Below are 15948 nucleotides of genomic sequence, written 5' to 3' on the forward strand. Positions count from 1 at the left end.
AGATAGGCAGTATATATACCCACTAATGAGTTAACGGTTTATCAGATGCCAAGTGAATGTTAGCCAATAAAGTACTCATCTGGGAAATGGATAGTGAAAGTTCTAATCCACCAATGACATCATTATCAAAATATTTTATAATCTTTTTGTAGTTTCCCTCTGGCAGTTTCACCAGATAATTACTTTATTATCAAATCTCATTTTAAGCCAAGAATTGCACTACTTCATTTATTCCCCAAAGCCATACTCACATTTTTTAAGTTATTCCTCAAAAATCCAACCCCAAGGGATGAGGTTTCTCCGGACTTATTTTTTCCCAAAAGAACATCCTGCAAATTCTTAAATTTTCAAAATAAGAATTCCCAAGATGTTTCATAAATGAGAGCAAGACCTCCTCTAAGAATAAAACTTAATCCTCATTATTTGTAGATTCCATGTCTGCAAATTCCCCTACTCACTAAAATTATTTTCAAATCCAAAATGAAGGCAACACTTTCACATCTCATAGACATGCAGAGTGGCAAAAAATCTGAATCATGCAATGTTGAGGTCAAACAATGCAAAGCTCTGCCTTCTTGTTTCAGCTCTCATTCTGTAATACTGTAAACAAGTCTTTCCCATGGCTTATCTGGTGTTTTTTTACGTTTTTGTATTTTGTGTTGGTGATTTCACTATTTAAAATGGGCCCCATACACAGTGTTTAAGTGCTATCTAAAGTTCCTAATCACAAAAATATGGTAATGGGTCTTACAGGAAAAATACATGTATTAGATATGTTTCATTCAGACATGAGTTACACTGCTATTGTCCATGAGTACAATGCTTATAAATCACGAATCAGTAATACATATTAAATAAGGTATCTTTTAACAGAAACAAACATAAAACAAGGTTATATATTGATAGACTTACAAAAATGTTGTGACCAGAGGCTCACAGGAACGTAACCTGGTATTTCTCCTAGGAACAATGGTTCAGTATTCACCAATTCAGTGTTCATGGTGACTTTATAGAACACAACTACCCCAAGTAACAAGAATCAACTGTACTTTTTTTTTTTTTAGATTTTTTTTTTTTTATTTATTTATTTGAGAGAGAGAGAATGAGAGACAGAGAGCATGAGAGGGAGGAGGGTCAGAGGGCGAAGCAGACTCCCTGCCGAGCAGGGAGCCCGATGCGGGATTCGATCCTGGGACTCCAGGATCATGACCTGAGCCGAAGGCAGTTGCTTAACCAACTGAGCCACCCAGGCACCCGAATCAACTGTACTTTTAATGTGACACATTTATGCACTGAAAGTTAAGTAACATGACAGGGCAATAGAGCTCACTCATCAAAATGAGCTACCACCTCCCAACACAGCATTATTCCATGAGAATGATGTCAAATAAATGGTTCAGAAATTTGGTGCTTAAGTTCTATGGAAAAGACTCCTATAATTCAATAGTCTTCCCTAGCCAGGACAAAGGTAAACCAGTTTTCTGTCATTAGCTGGAACACACAGAGGAAGGCATCAGAAGCTTAAGCATAAAGTCATCAGAGTCAGAGAAGAAAAAGTTTCAAAATGGGCAGCAGGAACATGGTCTTGGTGAATACAAGAAACCAAAATATTGAGTCTGTGTCCTGATGGGCCAGAGTTCTTTAAAGGGTCTAAGAGCGGATTTGCATCAGTGAACAGAGAAGGTAAAGCTTTTTTTTTTTTTTTTAAAGATTTTATTTATTTGAGAGAGAGAATGAGAGAGAGAGAGCACATGAGAGGGGGGAAGGGTCAGAGGGAGAAGGAGACTCCCCGCCCAGCAGGGAGCCCGATGCGGAACTCGATTCCAGGACTCCGGGATCATGACCTGAGCCGAAGGCAGTCGCTTAACCAACTGAGCCACCCAGGCGCCCAAATCTTTTTTTTTTTTAAGATTTTTTTTTTACTTATTTGAGAGAGAGCGTGCATGCGCCCATGGGGAAGAGGGGCAGAGAGAGGGAGAGAGAGAATCCCAAGCAAACTCCCCATTGAGCACACAGCCCAACGCATGGCCCTATCTCACAATCCTGAGATCATGACCAGAGCCAAAATCAAGTCGGGAGCTCAATGAACTGAGCCACCCAGGCGCCCTGAGAAGGTGAATCTTAAATGGATAAGATTTCAATCAGCTACTGTACTCATACCTTTAAATTTTAAAAGTATCAAACCCTTTTCATGGTTTCCCTCTGAAAAATTATTTTACCTATTGTGAATGTTTAATTTTCTGTCAACTTAGGTAGGCTGCAGTACCCATTCAGTCAAATGCTATTCTAGATGTTTCTGTGAAGGTAATTTTTGGACAGGATTAACATTTAGATCAGTAGACTCTGACTAAAGCCGATTGCCCTTATAATGTTAGTAAGCCATATCCAAGCAATTGAAGGCCTTAAGAAAAATACTGACTTCTCCTGAGAGTTTAATTCCACCAGCTGACTGACTTCAGACTCAAACTGCAACTCTTTCCTGAGTCTCTAACTTGCCAGAGACTCTCAACCTTGCAGATTCTGAACTTGCCAGCATCCACAATTGTGAGCCAATTCCTTAAAATCAATCAATCAATCAATCAATCTCCCCCTCTCTTCCTCCATATATATACACAAAAATTGGCTCAGTTTCTCTGGAGAAACCTAACACACCGATATAAATTTCAAAGTGCAAATACAATAGTGAAGTAATTAAAATGCAAGTCTTCCATGCCCTACAAAGGCAGAGATCTATTTTCAGTTCACTGACCTTAGACAATACCTGGCATATCACTCAAATATGACACTTGCTGAATATTAGTAAAACACATATTCTCTTAACGTCTATTGATTGCTGTTTCAGGTACTATCCTGGGAAGTGTTTCTTTGTTCAGTGTTTTATTCCTGCACAACATTCCTTCAAGAGAGCAATTTTAAGTTCCTATTATATAGATAAGGAAACAGGCTCAGCGTTTAGGTCTGTTGCCCACAGTCACCATAATTGGCAAAGTGACCTAAATTCAAACAAAGGTATGGGGTCCCTGGGTGGCTCAGTCAGTTAAGCATCTAACTCTTGATGTCATCTCAGGTCTTGATTTCAGGTTCGTGAGTTTAAGCCCTGCGCTGGGTTCCACGATGGGCATGGAGCCTACTTTAAAAATAAATAAAATAAAATTCAAACAAAGGTATATGTAATTCTTCAAACTTGAAAGGCAACTTGTAGAAAATAATAAAATCAATAAATGAGAGGTACAAAGACACTTACTAAATCCCAGAATGTAGAGGCAAATTTAAGACAAATTAATAAAAAGTTGTATTTCCACAGTAAAAACTAAAGTCTGGATCTCATTACTATAAGGGGCAGTATCAATGGAACATAAAAATAGTAAGAAGAATCATTTAACTAAACTTGTATTACCTTACTGCTATGTATCTAACCTTTTAATGTTGATGTTACTAGATATACGCATTCACTCCCATAAAATACACTTGATGACATGATCTCCATCACTAAGTCTGACCTCTCACTGCTGTTCTCATTATTCTTTTTTAATATTTTGTCAGAGAGAGAAAGAGGCAGGCAGAGAGAGATGCAGGCTCCCCACTGAGCAAGGAGCCCAATGCAGGACTCCATCCCAGGACCCTGGGATCATGACCTGACCCGCAGGCAGACTTAACCGACTGAGCCACCCAGCAGGCATCCCTCGTTATTCTATTTTTCATCATGAAATTCTCCTCAGCTTTCACGACGTTGAAAAAATGATCTGTGATCACATACCATGCATGAATGTTTCAACTTTATTTAACGTTTTTAAATGACTACACAAACTCATCTTCATGTAACGCACTGGACCAAAAAAGTGCAAAATAGGTACCATACACAAACGGATATGAAACTGAATACCCACAATGGTTGCGTCATCACCCCAACTAAGCACTGTTACTCATTTAAAACTCGTCGGATGTTAATAACTGCTCTGCATCTTCCGGCACCTACTCTCATTCTGAACCCGCGCAGGTTTCTCAGCGCGAAACCACACGGTACTAAGAAGGTCGCCAACAGCACCACGAGCCCAACGACGCTGTCCTGGGAGAGAAGACGGAGAGTGATGTCAGTGCGTGCGGCTCGCTGGACCGGCCTCAATTTTTGGAAGACAACGCCTTTCTCCTAACGGCCCCCCAGTTTCGACCTCTGAACCCTGGAACCCAGGTGCTGCCCGGGAATCCCCCCGTCGGAGGGCAGGTAACAGGCGTCGGCCCCGAAGAGGGCGTTCGAGGGCGGCAGGCACCGTGTGGGGTTGGCGACGGCTCTGCCCTCGCCCTTCGCGCCCCGGAGGCAGCCTCCCCGGACCCTCAAAGGCCGCCCGGCACCGACCCCACCACACGAGGCGCGGGCCCCCACCCTGTCCCCGCCCGTCGAGGAGCTCCCGCCTCAGCCGCGCGCCCTTCCCCCCACCCCCACCCCGCCCCGCTCCGCGCCGCCCTGAGGCGTGGGCCCCCACTCACCACGGACAACTTGGGGCCCTGGCGGCGGCGGGGCTCCAAGCGGGTCAGGCGGCGGCCGGGTTGCAGTCCCATCGGGATCACGCGGCGGCGGGGAACCAGACAAAGAACGAGCAGGCGGGGCATGGCTTCCGCTGAGGCGAAGCGAAGCGAGGCCGACAGGACAGCACGCGCGAGGCGAGGCGAGGCGAGGCGAGGCGAGGCACGGCGAGGCACGATGGCGCGAGCTAGCAGACGACTAGTTTGCGCAGGCGCCCTGGACGCAGAAGGCGTCAGCTCCCCTCCCCCTGCTCATCTCCGCCCCCGCCCCGCCCCTTCCTCTCAATAACCTGCTATGCTCCGCCCATACCTCCCCTACTTCCGCTCAGCCTCTTTTGCTCTCCCCCAGTTTCGCACACGTTGCCTGCCATTCCTTGCCGGCCTCACTAAACGTCCCAGCCCAGTTACCCCTCATCCCTCTGCTCCTGGGCTCAGTGTCTTACCCTTCCCAAACTCCCCTCGCCCCTACTTGCCCTGCCCAGCTCCCCAACCCCACACACAGTATCTCTTAACTTTCTGTTGGGTAAAGGGAAAGACTCAACACCCTTCACTTACTTCCCTTTGTCTTTCTGTCCTCTCCACTCACACCTCTCAAGGGCCTTACTTCTCACTGGCAGAGTTTATAACATTTATATTCTGTTCTCTAATGTTAATCAAGTTTTCCATACATTGTCTATAAATTAATTCTCTACATTAAAAACCAAAGAAGAGGGTGCGCCTGGCTGGCTCAGTCATTAGGCATCTGCCTTCGGCTCAGGTCATGATCCCAGGGTCCTGGGATCGAGCCCCGCATCGGGCTCCCTGCTCGGCGGGAAGCCTGCTTCTCCCTCTCCCACTCCCCCTGCTTGTGTTCCTGCTCTTGCTATCTCTGTCTCTGTCAAATAAATAAATAAAATCTTAAAAAAAAAAAAAACAAAAAATAATTATCTCTAGTGTGTTGATAATATAAAAAATATTCATGGCAATATCAAATAGAGTGTGGACCCAGTGGAGAAGGTGATGCCACTACACTTGTGGCTCTTGAAGGAAAAACGGAATATATTGTGGTTTTTTTGATGTAATACTGTAATAAACTTTGATCTACTCTCTAAGAGAATCCGGTTTCTTCACACCATTTCCTTTTTAAGCCTATTGCATTCTAGGATTTCCTTTGATTGCCCCTCTCCTGCAACTTGATTATCTTCCTCTTCCTTAGATTCCTGTTTCATTTTCCTGTAGTACATCCTTAAGCAGCTCTTTTAGGAGTGGTCCGTGAGTAATAAATTTCCTCAGTCCTTGGAAGGACTGAGTTTAAAAAAAAAAAAAAAAAGTAAAATAAAGTAAGTAGTGGAAGTAAAAAAAAAAAAGAATATTTTGCTCCCCCACTTAAATGCTAATTTGGCTGGCTATAGAATTCTAGACTCAAAATCATTGTCCCTCAGAAATTTTAAAGTCATTATTCCCTTGTGTTCTAGTATATAGTGTAACTGTTAAGAAGTGTCATGCCGATTCTCAACCTCTGATTTTTTTTTTCTTTTTGGAATCTTTTTAGGAGTCTTTTGTCTTTGGATTTGTGAAGTTTCTCCAAGATATGGCTATCATTCATATGGATTAGCACAGGATGAGACCTTCCTGTTTGAGGATGTGGATCTTTCTTTAGCTCTGGGAGATCTACTTTTTCTCTACTCTCAATCTGAAACTCCTATTAGATGTATGTTGGCTCTTCTTTGTTAGTCCTCTCTGTCTTTCAACTTTTCTTTTTGTCCTCTTGTTCTACATTCTGAGAGATTCCCTTGACTCTTTCCTCTAGCCTTTTTGTTGAGTTTTCCATTTTAGAATTATATTTCTAACACTTATTAATTATTTGGGGCTTTTTTTTAAGATTTTATTTTGAGTAATCTCTACACCCAGTGTGGGGCTCAAACTCATGACCCTGAGATCAAGAGTCACATGCTCTTCTGACTGAGCCAGCCAGGCACCCCATATAGGTTTGTTTTCTTTTTTAAGTGTCATCTATTTATATTTTATAGATGCACTGCCTCCTCAAATTTCTCTGAGAATATTAATTTGAACTTTTTAAAAAGTTCACTGCTATTCCCTGAACTATTTCTGTTTCTCCTAGGGTGAATTATTATTCATTTTCGCCCTGCTGGTTTTGTGCAACTATCTTACGGCCCTCAGTTGTCCTTTGGGGCTTTTGAATATGAGAAGCCAGATTAATTACCGGGGTACTTTTCTATCACCAATCTCTTTCCAGAATGAAAATGCTGATTACATGATCTGTATGTGCAGGCTGAATATGTCAGCTGACAGGCAGGAAGACTTCCCTCTCTCATCCCCATGCCAAAGTGAGTAAGGTTCTACTCTGGGCTTCCCAACTACTGCCATCCCGGGACATGACTTGGTTTCTTAAGAAGACTTCTCTAGCCACCACCTAAGACAAACACTGCCAAAATATGCACAAAGTTGAGAGAGGAGAAGAGGAGCAGCTGACCCACACATCCTTTCCACTCACTGTTTTCCATCAGTTACCTTAAACTTGTGCCTTTCTTCCCACTCCAGATTTTTGTAGCCAATCATTTAAGTAGCTGGGATCATTTAAATGGAAGACATCTCTCTTGTCCCCTGAAGCTTCTTGTGTGCTCAAAGCTGTGCCTCTTTCTTCACTGCTTTACCAAAGATTAAAATCACATTTACCTTCCATCTTAGAGAAATTCACCAAAACTTGATTTGCTAATATAGCCCTGCTCCTCCACCTCTCATTTCACTCATGGATTGATTTCCTCTTGTACTTCTTTACTATCATTGTAATGGGATTTCAGGAAGAAGGATGGGTAAAAATGGGAGCTCTTCATCTGCCTCAAAATGAATGCCCCACTTGAGTCATTGGGATTTACTAAATGTCATAGGAAGCCACTAGAAGCTCTAAGCAGGGGCAATGTGAACTGATTTCCATTTTTCAAAGATCACCCTGGATGCTCTGTGGACAAATACGGAGTGAGAGGTCATTGCAGTAACTGATACCCACTAACCACATGTGCTATCCAATATAATATCTACTAGCCTTCTGTGGCTTCTGAGCCCTTGGAATGTGGCAAATACCACTGAAGAACAGAATTTTGGTATTATTTAATTTGAATTTGAAAACTTGATACCTGGTTCAGTTATTAGAGAACTTCAATATTGGGAACAACTTGGGTATCTCAATCTACTTTTGCAGCTATACATTTTATGAAATCTAAATATAGATGAAGTATTTTGGATGAAAACTAGCATCCAAATTGAATTGTGACTGTAACTGCCAAGTATAAAAATTTAGTGCCTTAGTCTGTTCAGGCTGCTATAACAAAGTACTGCAGACTGGGGGCCTTAAGTAACAAACATTTCTTCCTCACAGTCCTAGAGGCTGGGAAGTCCAGTATTAAGGCATAGGCAGATTTGGTGTCTGGTGAAAGCTCACTTCCTGGTTCACGGACAGCTGTCAGACTGTGTCCACACAGGGCAGAAGGGCCACGGGAGCTCTCTGGGATCTCTTCTATAACGGCATGAATCCCATTCGTGAGGGCTCCACCCTCATAAGCTAATCACCACCCAGAGGCCCTACCTCCAAATACCATCTCATTAAGAGTCAGGATTTCGGGGCGCCTGGGTGGCTCAGTTGGTTAAGCGACTGCCTTCGGCTCAGGTCATGATCCTGGAGTCCCAGGATCGAGTCCCGCATCGGGCTCCCTGCTTGGCAGGGAGTCTGCTTCTCCCTCTGACCCTCCTCCCTCTCATGCTCTCTGTCTCTCATTCTCTCTCTCTCAAATAAATAAATAAAATCTTTAAAAAAAAAAAAAGAGTCAGGATTTCAACATATGAATTTGGGGGAGGGGAATACAAGCATTCAGTCCATTTCATTTAGTAAGAAAAAAGAATGCAAGATATCTCATTAGTAAAAATTTTATACTGATTAGATATTTGAAATGATAAAATTTTAGACATATTTGGTTTAAAATACACTATAAATATTAATTATATCCATTTCTTTTTAGTTCTTTTAACATGGCTACTAGAAAGTTTAAAATTACAGATAGAGCTCACACATTTCTCTTGGACAGCTCTGCTCTAGAATTATCAATTCAGGTCCCACAGAAAAGTGCCTGGCCACCTCCCTAACCTCATTTCCCTGTCTCCACTTTCCCCTTTGTTGATCATGCCCAATCCACACTGGCCTCTTGAAACTACCTAGGTTTTTCTGTCTTGCTTGCTGGTCCCTGCCTGGAAAATCTCCCCAACACATCCTCACAGCTCCCTCCCTTACATCACTAAGTCCTTGGACTACCTGCAAAAAACAGCCCTCACCTTGCTCTCAGCTGCTCTCTTTCCCCTTCTCTGCTTGATTTTCTTCATGGGCCATAAGCACCATCTAAATTTATACATTTTGTTTGTTCATCGTGTGTCTCTTTCGCTAAGAGGTGAGTGTTATGAGGGCAGGAGTTCTGTCTGATTTGCTTACCAGAAAGCACTCCAAAGAGTACCTCACACATAGTGGATACCCAGTAAACGTTTGTTGAATGAATGAATGCTCACACCTCTGTGCTCTCTTTTCCTTTCCCTACCAAAGACACTGTCTGGAGAGAGTGGAGGATTAAATGCTGAGAGGAATTATACCCTCTCCCACACAGTAGAGGCTGACAAAATAGGCAAGGGAGGTACTGGATTGTGAAAAGAGGGAATGAACGCATGGTGGGAAACTTAAACATTGGGTATCTCTTTGCAGCCATGAGATTAACTATGGGAGAACACAAATGGACAAAATGTATTAATGTATAATTGTTCCCAGATGTGTCTCTCCTTCTACGGACCAAAGAGGACTCCAGTTTTGCCTATCCAACTTCTTTCTCTCTTTCACCCTCCAAGAGGGATGGCAGAAATACCCTTTTGAAGATACTGTTGGGAGCTATCTTCTGAAGAGTTGAAAAGAAAGGAGTGTGAACAGTTACACTTTGTGAGTAACACAGAAATAAAAATGAAGGAGAATTTTGAGAAAGAATTGCTATAGGATATCTGAAAAATTGAAATGGAAAACTTGTAATTTTGAAATTGTTTTTGGGTAACATTCTAGGTCTCAATTGACATATCTGAGCCTGGACCACCTGGTTGATGACTATAAAAGGTACATGTGTTTAGACCATTTATATTAAACATAAATAAATATAAATCATAAAAAGCAAAAATTGTCACATTAGATTTTTTTTAAAAGATCCAACTATAAACTGTCTAAAAGAAACCCACTTTAAAGATGAAGATATAGGTAGACTAAAAGGACAATGATGGGAAGAGATATTGCATGCAAATAGTAATTAGAGAAAACTGGAGTGGCTATCCTGTCAGAAAAAGTAAATATCAGAGCAAGGAATATCAGCACAGATGAAGGGAGAACAATTCATAAGAGGATGTCAAACTCCTAAATGTGTATGCACTAATAACAATGCTTCAAAATACTTGAAGAAAAAAACTGAAGGAACCAAAAGGAAAAATAAACAAATCTAAAAATATAGTTGGTGGGACACCAGGCTGGCTCAGTAGGTAGACCAGGCAACTCTTGATCTCGGGGTCATGAGTTCAAGCCCCACATTGGACATAGAGCTTACTTTTAAATACATACATACATACATACATACATACATACATACATACATACATAAAATAGTTGGAGAATTCAAAACTCTTCTTTCAATAACTGATAAAACAAATAGACAAAAATCAGTGAGGTTATGGAAGACGTGAACACCACCATCATATTGAGGTAATTGACATTTATAGAACACTCCACTTAACCATACTCAAACACACATTCTTTTCAAGTGTACATGCAATATTTTCCAAGATAGAACATATTCAATGCCATAAAACAAGTCACAATATTTTAAAAGGATTGGATTCAGACACAGTATATTCTTTGACTGCAATAGAATTAAATTAGAAATCAAAACCAGAAAGGTATCTGAAAAAATCCACAAGTGTTTGAAAATTAAACAGCATACTTCCAAGTAACCCATTGTGAAAGAAGAAATCACAAGGGAAATTAGAAAATATTTTCAACTGAATGAAAATTAAAACACAACACATCAAACTTTGTGGGATGCAGCTAAAGCAATACTCAGGGAGAATTTTTGGCATTAAATGCATATATTAGAAAAGAAGAAGATACATAAAAAGATGCCGAATCTCACTAATCATTGGGAAATGTAAATCGAAACCACAATGAGAGGCACCTGGCTGACTCAATCGGTAGAGCATGTGACTCTTGATCTGGGGGTTGTAAGTTGGAGGCCCATGTTGAATATATTTAAAAATAAAATCTTTAAAAAAAAAACATACAATGAGATATCTCCTCACACCTGTTAAAATAGCTATCATCAAGACAAAAGAAAGTAAGTGTTGGTGAGGATGTGGAGAAAGGGAACCCCTGTGCACTGGTGGTGGGAATGTGAATTGGTTCAGCCACCATGGAAAACAGTATGGAGGTTCCTGAAAAACTTAAAAATACAACTACCACATGATTCAACAATCCTACTTCTGGGTATTTACCCAAAGGAAATGAAAACAGGAATTTAAAGAGGTATCTGCACTATTGAAGCATTATTTACAATAAGCAAAATATGGAAACAAGGGGCATCTGGGTGGCTCAGTCAGTTAGGCATCTGCCTTTGGCTTAGGCCATGATCTCGTGCTCCCTCTCAGTGGGGAGTCTGCTTTCCCTCTGCCCCTCCCCTTCTCTCGTGCACACGCTGCCTCTCTCTCTCTCAAATAAATAGAAGCTTTTTAAAAATGCCCAGGGTTATTAAAATATATATATATGGAAACAACCTAATCTATTGTCTGTCAAAGGATGAATGGATAAAGAAGTTGTGATACACATATGCACATACACACACACACATGCATGCACACACATGCATGTGTGTACACAGTGGATTATTATTCAGCCATGAGAAAGAAGGAAATCCTGCCATTCGCCACAACATGGATAGAGCTGGAGAAGGTTTGCTTAGTGAGATAAGCAAAGAAAGAAAGACAGATACTGTATGATAGCACTTACACTTGGAATCTAAAAAAGCTGAATTTGTGGAAACAGAGGGTAAAATGGGGGTGACCAGGGGCTGGGGGTAGGGAAAATGGGGAGACGCTGACAAAGGTACAAGCTTGCAACTAAAAGATGAATAAGTTCAGGAGATCTAATGCACAGCACGGTGATTACAGTCAACAATATTGTATTCCATACTTCGAAACTGCTAAAAGACTAAATGGTCTCACCATAAAAAAGAAACAATCATTATGCGATGTGATAGAGGTGTTAGCTAAAGCTACGGTGGTGATCATACTGTGGTATATAAATGCATCAAATCAACACAATGTACACCTTAATCTTATACAATGCTGTAAATTAAATCTCAATTTAAAAAAAAAGAGGAAAGGGGCGCCTGGGTGGCTCAGTTGGTTGGGCAACTGCCTTCAGCTCAGGTCATGATCCTGGAGTCCCGGGATCGAGTCCCGCATCGGGCTCCCTGCTCAGCAGGGCGTCTGCTTCTCTCTCTGACCCTCCTCCCTCTCGTGCTCTCTCTCTCTCTCAATAAATAAATAAAAATCTTTAAAAAAAAAAAGAGGAAAGGTGTAATTAAACCTTTCATCTCTGTGAAATAGAAGAGTTTATTTCTCACTAATGACTTTCTTTCCCTCTCTCTAGATAGCAGATGAGATGGAATACTGGGAAGATGTTTGGACTCCATGGTCAGACAAATCCAGGTTTAACTCCTGGCTCTGTTCTTTTTTTAACTGTGTCACACTGGGCCACTCACATTCTCTCTCAGCCTCAGATTCCTCCCTTGTGAAATTAAGTTAATAATGCCTACCATTCAGGAATGCCAAGAGGATTACTGTGCCTTTGGCACCTAAAGTGTCACAGAGTGGGCATTCATACTCATCCGTGTATCACTAACAGGGAAGGGCCAGTTGTAGGTTAGGGGACAGCAAATACCCAAAGACTTAAAGAGAAGCCACATGGGGAAAGTTGGAACCCTGACAGTTAGACTCAGCTATCACATCATTGTTGGAAAAACTCAAATTACTGAATCAAGACATAGAGAGAGCCCAAGTAATGAGATCATTTCTACCCTTGCACTTTTTTTGTGTAGTATCTGCCTTAACACAGGATCCTTGATACTTTCGTATGATTTCCTCTGAAAGGTTATCTTTTGGTTCCAATGTTGTTGACATCTCACATAGTCTGCGAGCCTCTCTTTTCCAAGAACTGCCCCTCCCCCATCCACACGGTGGTGGCGGTTATTATTATTATTATGATTTAACCCTTCTACAGCACTGCTCTAAGCACTTTATAAGTATTAACTGTCTTCATTCTCCAATACCTCTATGAGGTAGGCATTGTTATTATCCCCATTTACAGATAAAGAAACTGAGGCTTAGAAAAAAATCAAGGAAGTTGCCATGGATACATTCATGGTTCACAAACTTGCTAATCTCAGGATCACCTTAAAAATTACTGAGGATTGGGCACCTGGGTGGCTCAGTTGGTTAAGCGACTGCCTTCGGCTTAGGTCATGATCCCAGAGTCCCGCGATCGAGTCCCACATCGGGCTCCCTGCTCAGCGGAGAGTAGGCTTCTCCCTCTGATCCTACCCCCTCTTGTGCTCTCTCTCTCTCAAATAAATAAATAAAATAAAATCTTTAAAAAAAAATTACTGAGGATTCTTGGGCTCCTGGATGGCTTAAGTATCTGCCTTCAGCTCAGGTCATGATCCTGGGGTCCTGGGATCGAGTCCCGCATCAGGCTCCCTGCTCAGCGGGGAATCTGCTTCTCCCTCTCCCTCTGCTGCTCCCCCTGCTTCTGCTCTCTCGCTCTCACTCTCTCTCTCACATAAATAAATAAAATCTTAGAAAAATATAGTGTTAAGGGAAATCTTCAACTTTTCATGTTTTGTGGGTGCTGCTCCTGGGACCCCAGGGAAACTACACTTTAATTTTTACCAGGGTCAGAATGACTTCAAAGCATGAGCTCCATTTCTGCCCCAAGCAAACATTGTACATGTGCTTTGTTAGCAAATAACCTAAAAGAAACAATTCAAGCTAAAGATAAGAGTAAAAATCTCCCTAAGTTCCCTTTCCATCCCTCCAAAGCCTATAACATACTTGCACAAACTGAAAGCATAAGATAAAGTTTATAATTTTCTGAAATGTCCTTCATCCCGATGACTTGTAACTCTTGATGTAACAAAAAAACATATATAACCCTGTATTATACATCCCTTCTCTGGAGCATTCTCTTACTTGTGAAGATTATGTATCCTGGGAAGCTATCCTCACTTGGGCTCGAATAAAACTCTCTTCCTTTTTTTAGGTTTTTTTTTTTTGGAAATTATAAAAGGTTTGTTCACTTTGCGTTGACAATAGCGAGAAGAGTGTCATTCTTTTACTTTTTAAAATCTCTTTAATGTCCGACTTGATAGAAGATTAGGCCACCTGAATTCTCCCATCTGCTTTTGCATTCAATCTATTCTGATATCCCATGTCATGCAGTCTCTGGGAAATTCCCCTGTACACTCTTCAGAGAATGAGTGAAAAAGCCAAATATCTTAGTATCATTATAAAAGTAATTTTTGGGGGCGCCTGGGTGGCTCAGTTGTTAAGTGTCTGCCTTCGGCTCAGGTCATGATCTCAGGGTCCTGGGATTGAGCCCTGCATCGGGCTCCCTGCTCCGCGGGAAGCCTGCTTCTCCCTCTCCCACTCCCCCCTGCTTGTGTTCCCTCTCTCACTGTCTCTCTATCTCTGTCAAATAAATAAATAAAATCTTTTAATAAATAAATAAAAGTAATTTTTGTTTAATCGTTCTTAATGAAAATAATTTTGACATTGCGAGACCCCTAAAAGCGTCTGGGGACTCCTAAATCCCCATAGTTTGAACACTTGGTTACATAATGAATCCCATAAGAGCTTATTTAGTACAGCCTTGCCCCTTTTCCTGGCCTAAGTTTAAAGCTGGGTTCCTGACAAATGCCAGGCCGAAGAGCCCTTCTCCAGGGATATTATGCTTGGGACCAGCAGGCTGGAGCTCAAGACTGTTTTAGGCAACAGATGGTCTAACTTAGGAGCCATGTTTTGTTTTTGTTTTTGTTTCTACCTGTGGAGAAAGCCCTTCCATGGTGAGTTAATAATGAAGGCCAGCCACTGAAAGAAGCAGAGATAAGGGCCAGAAGGAACATTCAGACCATATTCGAATCCCTGGTTCTGACTGTTCCTAAAACTAGGAGGAGTATCTTGTCCTTGAATTTTGGGCCACTCTTTATTTTCTTTATGATGAATCCTGTTTTTGGCTTAAACTAGAGGGAGCTGGATTTCTATCGCTTGCAACCAAATGGGTCTTAATCAAGATCATATTAGTCAAGGGGACGCCTGGATGGCTCAGTTGGTTGAACGTCTGTCCTCGGCTCAGGCCATGATCTCAGGGTCCACGTTGGGCTCCCTAATCAGCCAGGAGTCTGCTTCTCCCTCTGCCTCTGCTGCTCCCCCTTACTTGTGCTTGCTCTCTTTCTCTGTCAAATAAATAAAATCTTTAAAAAAAAAAATCTTCTTTATGGGCGCTTGGGTGGCTCAGTCATTAAGCATCTGCCTTCGGCTCAGGGATCGAGCCCCGCATCAGGCTCCCTGCTCCTCGGGAAGCCTGCTTCTCCCTCTCCCATTCCCCCTGCTTGTGTCCCCCTCTCACTCTGTCTCTCTCTGTCAAATGAATAAATAAAATCTTAAAAAATCTTTTTTTAAAAAACAGTATTAGTCAAGTCTTTTTTTTCTTCAGGTTTCTCCCCCCTTTTCTTAATTAAAAAGAGGTAACAAACGATGCTGAAGTAAGCTAAGAACAAGCTGGATAAGAGACAACTCTGGCTGAACCACTCCCAATCTTAAAAGTTTAGACCAGAATGCTGTTGATGTGAGAATTAAGCATTTTAGGTCTTCCTCTGTGACAAAAAAACTTTAAATTACTTTTGACAGTGTCAGTAAATCTGACTCCAAATTCAGCCACAACACAATTAAGCTCCTTGCTGCCTACCCCTACCCCAGGAGGTGGCACTTTTAGCTTCTCAAATTACAGGGACAAACAACCTTCCTCCGTTTAATTTCTCCAAGTCACAAAAGACTGACACTGTTAACTCAAACCTCTACAATTTTCAATAAAGGGCTTAGTGGGCCCTGAATTCAATATATTCTCAGTGACCTACAATATGGCACCTTCCTGCTGCAATTGTATAAAAGGGCCTAATTAGAGCTGTAGCCTGGAGATCAGGCTTTTTGATTTTTGAGCTCTGTGTATACAATGAATAAGAAAGGCACACTCGCCCACTGACTTCTTTTTAATGTGATTTTTATAAATGTTCATGCTCTAAACAAACTGGT

General features: G+C 41.7%; 1 long non-coding RNA gene across 1 annotated transcript; it reads right to left on the reverse strand.

Moving 5' to 3' along the window:
- Window positions 1–3756: 3756 nt before the first annotated feature.
- On the reverse strand, window positions 3757–4751 carry LOC115943540 (uncharacterized). Its single transcript, XR_004078108.2, has 2 exons — window positions 4486–4751; window positions 3757–4066 (listed from the first exon to the last, which is right to left on the reverse strand). It is a non-coding gene; the product is annotated as an uncharacterized LOC115943540 (long non-coding RNA).
- Window positions 4752–15948: the final 11197 nt, after the last annotated feature.

This window comes from Leptonychotes weddellii, chromosome 9 (assembly GCF_054177405.1).
Source record: "Leptonychotes weddellii isolate Sample4059 chromosome 9, ASM5417740v2, whole genome shotgun sequence".
Classification (NCBI taxonomy): Eukaryota; Metazoa; Chordata; class Mammalia; order Carnivora; family Phocidae; genus Leptonychotes; species Leptonychotes weddellii.